Source organism: Ornithorhynchus anatinus, chromosome 1, assembly GCF_004115215.2.
Source record: "Ornithorhynchus anatinus isolate Pmale09 chromosome 1, mOrnAna1.pri.v4, whole genome shotgun sequence".
NCBI classification, from domain to species: domain Eukaryota; kingdom Metazoa; phylum Chordata; class Mammalia; order Monotremata; family Ornithorhynchidae; genus Ornithorhynchus; species Ornithorhynchus anatinus.
In genome coordinates, this window is record NC_041728.1 from 61,449,319 (window position 1) to 61,453,893 (window position 4,575).

The 4,575-nt window shown below is 43.6% G+C and overlaps 1 long non-coding RNA gene and 1 other non-coding gene across 2 annotated transcripts; one reads left to right on the forward strand and one right to left on the reverse strand.

Moving 5' to 3' along the window:
* The first annotated feature begins 405 nt into the window (after nt 1–405).
* LOC114816228 lies at nt 406–543 on the forward strand. The gene has a single exon (XR_003763993.1). It is a non-coding gene; the product is annotated as a small nucleolar RNA SNORA7 (small nucleolar RNA).
* Nucleotides 544–1,720: 1,177 nt separating this feature from the next.
* On the reverse strand, nt 1,721–4,365 carry LOC114814625. Its single transcript, XR_003762392.1, has 2 exons — nt 4,245–4,365; nt 1,721–2,168 (listed from the first exon to the last, which is right to left on the reverse strand). It is a non-coding gene; the product is annotated as an uncharacterized LOC114814625 (long non-coding RNA).
* Nucleotides 4,366–4,575: the final 210 nt, after the last annotated feature.

Below are 4,575 nucleotides of genomic sequence, written 5' to 3' on the forward strand. Positions count from 1 at the left end.
GGCAAGGGCTAGTATTCCACTCAGAAGAGTTCAATTGTTTGTAAACTATAAACAGGGATCGTGCCAACCAACTCAATTGTGCTGTACTTTCCCAAGCGCTTAGTACTGTGCTCTACACACAGTAAGCAACCAATGATTGATTGAAAAAAATTTAAATCAAATTGATTTCGGCAAGATCCCAGGAATGGAGAGGAGAAGGTTGAGACAGAGCCAAGTTTCCTGGCAACTGATCAGCAGTATATTTTGCTGAATGGCCTCTCCACCCTCCTTCTTCCTCCTTCCATCCCAGAAGTTGCCCAGCATAGTGACTTTGAACATAGTAGTCAGCTTATACTGTGCCCTGCTTACAAGAAGCCCCCAATACAGTGCTCTGTACACAATAAATGCCCAATATAGTGATCAGTGCCCCTCTTAGGGTCGCATCTGGAGAGTTTCCAGTACTCTACCAATCTCGACTATGGGAGGGAGAGCCAAGCAGAGGCCTACCCATTCCATTCCTAGCTTGGGCAGTGGCTAGCAAGTGGAAGGCAATCTGCTACAAGTCAAAACTCCCCTGTGCTGAGCAGCAGCAGCAGGGGAGAGAGTTGAGGGCAGAGACTCAAGCTTACTTGGTAGAAGGAGGCAATGGTAAACCATTCTATATTTTTACCAAGAAAATTCTATGGTTCTACTACCAGCTCGATTGCAGTTGGAGGTGGGGCATTCTGGGAAAGATGTGTCTATTACATCACTATGGGTCGAAGATAACTCGACAGTGTAAGACAAGACAAGGCAGTGATCGGCACACAGTAGGAACCCAATTCAGTTCTCTGAACGCAGTAAGTGCCTGTACCCAGTACAGAGTTCTATCCGTAATTGATGTCCAGTACAGTGAGTGCGTGACACACCGAAGACTCCCATTACTGTGATCTGAACACAGTTGGTATCCAACCCAGTGTTCTGCAAACAGCAGGTGCCCAGACATACTAAAGGCTCCAACACAGAATCCTGTCACAGTGGGCGGGCAATACATTGCTCTGCAAATGGTAGGCACTTAGTACAGCATTCTGTACACATGAATACAGAGTTCTGCATAAAAGCAGCAGCAATGGGTTTTAATCCCAGCTCTGCCAATTACCTGCTGTGTGACCTTGGGCAAGTTACTTCACCTCTCTGTGCCTCAGTTTCCTCAACTGTGAAATGAGGAAACTGTTCTCCCTCCTACTTAAGTTGTGAGCCCCAGGTGGGACTGGGACTGTGTTTGACTTAATTAACTTGTACCTAAGTGCTTAACAATACCATAAATAAGTGCTCAGTCAATATAGTTATTAATGATATTAATAACCGTTTTCCTCAGACCATAACCTCACTCAAACCATAACTGATCAATAGCTGTCATCCTTTCCCCTTAAAAATCACTAGAGAGGGCAACTCCTTTGAGGATATTCTGATCAGCTCCAGAGAAGACAATTCCATGGCCTATTTAGTTCTAGAATTTTGAATATGAAATTGTCTTTCAGAGAACCTTAAAGCATGGCGACAGAATCAGGTGGACGCCTCGATCATTCCAAAGTCGACCATTCATTGCTTCAGCCTTCACAGAAATCAGGACATTCCACCTATGTCATCATATTCCCCAAGTAACAACTATGGGATTTCCAAGAATTATGACCTCAGATGAGCAAATAAGTAAGAGGCGTTTTCTGAAGCATTTCCTCCTCATAAGTGGGAAGAAACTAGATTGAATCCAGGTTCATTTTATGATTTTCAAAACAACAGAAAAAAGTGTGTTAATAATGCAGGGTGGAATCCTGATTTTGTAGGTGGAGATATTGAATACTGGCTGGCGAGTCCCTTGGTCTCTGATCTTAGGTGAACTGGCAGAACTTTTCAAGGTAGATGTTGAACTTTCTGGGGAAGCCCCCATCAGGAGGAAGGAGACAAGAAGGGAAGGGAAACAATTGGGCATCTCCCAAACCAAAAGCGTAGTATAAAATAAAATGTTTATCTTTCTTTTTTCTCCCTGGGGTGTCAACGGGTCTGGGTGAGACCCAGCTCAGAATCAACACTCCTGGACCACATTTATATTTAAGAGACCCAGGTCATTCATGCCTTGTGTTTGATGCCAAATAAATCAGGATGTTAGTTGTCACTGGTTACCTGCCTGGCCCTTTTCCAAAGGAAGACCCCTACAGAAAAAAAGGAAAGTTGAACAATCAAAATCCATGGTTCAGCACCAAAGACCCCAAAATAGATATCTACTCCCCAGCAGAAAGAATGTTCTTGAATATTCCAGTCCTCACCAGCTGGTTTGCCTTGCCTCTGAATTTTTCCCAAATGCTGGCACCCACAGTCTACCACAGTGGCTTTCTCCAAGTTCCACTGCTTCAGGGTCACCATTGTTCCCATTTCCCTGTTGTCCCATATGAGTGCTCCCTGCCAGTTTCTTCCTGATTTGCATTATCTGCCATTTTACATTATCCACTCTTCTTCTCCCCTCTATTGGCATGCAGCATGTACCCTATATCCCTCCATCTTATCTTCCCTGGTGCCAACCTTTGGGCTGTTTTCTGGATTATTCACCCCTTGCCCAGAGTGTCACTGGAGAAAGAGGTAAGGTGGAATTCCGATATCTCCATTTTGCTTGGTGAGATCTGGTCAGCATTTGGGTGGGAGAGGAAAAGACTTTCCTTTTTCACAATTTATGAAAAGTATGATGAAATAATCACCCATCCAATTTTTGGAATTTAAAGAATCCGACAGTCTCAGTCCCATGCATCACTCCAGACTCTGTGTATTTCTGTGGTTAAAATTCTCGGGCACTTTAAATACTTTTGGTCAGTATTTTTTCTATTCTTTTCAGAACTGACACAAAGTAGCCCAATCCAAAATATCCATTTACAAATACCATTTATGGTGCACAGAAATGAGGAGTACCACCCACCCACCCTCCCTCTACCATTTACTTGCAGTGAGTTTCTGAAAATTACCCAAATCTCTTTCATCAGTAAAATTCATTCATTGGACAGAAAATCTACAATTTATTAATATTTCTTCTTCGCAAAGCTCCATTAATGGACCCACGAACAAAGGAAGTCTCTCAAGCCTCTGAATTGAAATATTACTTCCTTTACCCAAATCCTAGAGCTCCCGCCAAAATCCTAGGACTCCTTTCCCCCATGCTTCCTTCCCACCAATCTTGGATCCTCTCTCCTCACTTCTCTTTAATTCCCACCTTCCTACCACCTTGCTTTCTTGCTCCAGGTCAGATCCCAGCCACACCCATAGAACATCCAGTTTCACTTGGCCAACAGACATGACACAATTACAAATCTACCAAGTGAAATTCAACTCCTGTCACCTAGAGAGGATTTATGAAAAAAATTGCAAAAATAATTTCTAACCTCTGAGAGTCCCTAGAATTAAGCCTCTCTCCATGGTGACTACCCCAGTCTTTGATGTTACGATGTGTCAATATTAGTGATAGTCATCCTTGGTATGATTGTACTGTAGAGCTCAAAATGTTTTCCCATCTATTAACTCATTTTTTTCTCACAATATTCCGATCACGTAGGGAAAAGCAGGTATTAATTGCCCTCATTTTACAGATGAGGAAAATGAAGTCCACAGCAGCATGGCGTAGTGGATAGAGTGCAGGCCTGGGAGTTAGAAGGTCATGGGTTCTAATCCCGGCTCTGCCACTTATCTGCTGTGTGATCTTGAGCAAATCACTTAACTTCTCTGTGCCTCAGTTACCTCTTCTGTAAAATGGGGATTAAGACTGTGAGCCCCACGAGAGACAACCTGATTACCCTGTATCTACCCCAGCACTTAGAACAGTGCTTGCCACACAAAGCGCTTAATAAATACCATAATTATTATTATTAAGTGAGTTGTCCATGGTCACAGCAGGCCAGTACCAGAGCTGGAACTCCAGGCTCATTCCCAGGATTACATTTCAACTCCCTGTTGATAGTCAGACAAAAGATTTTGCCTGGTCCTTCTACCCTCAGCCCTTTCCCTCAAACACAGGCCTAGAAGCCATTCCTTCATCTCAGAGCATTCCTAACTGGCTGCCTCATGTTCCTTTTAGTAACATGTCTGCTCATTCTGTTGTATTGTATTCACCCAAGCGTTTAGTACAGTGCTCTGCACTTAGTAAGCACTCAATAAATATGATTGATTGATTGATTAGGAATGACAAAGCCAAATTCCTCCCATTTCCTCTGAGATCTAGTGCAGAATGAGCAGGGGACCCCTCTCACCTTTAAAAAAGGATGGTCTGCCTGACCTTTGATTCCCCACCTTGATGGACCGAACACAAGCTTTGCCATTGTTCCTTGTTCCATCGTTCTATTGCTCAGGTCCGGAATGTTTCCTTCCCCATTCCTAAATCCTAGGAGGGTTACTGCCACACCTCTTAATCAGCCTCCCAGCAGCCAGTGCAAAAGAGTCACTGCTGCCAGGAGTACTCAGGCCATTTATTAAGAGCTCACTCTGTGCCAACCACTGTGCTAAGTGCAGAGGTAGATACAAAATTATCAGATCAAACAGAGTCCCTGTCCTTCATGGGGCTCGTAATCTAAGTAGGAGAAG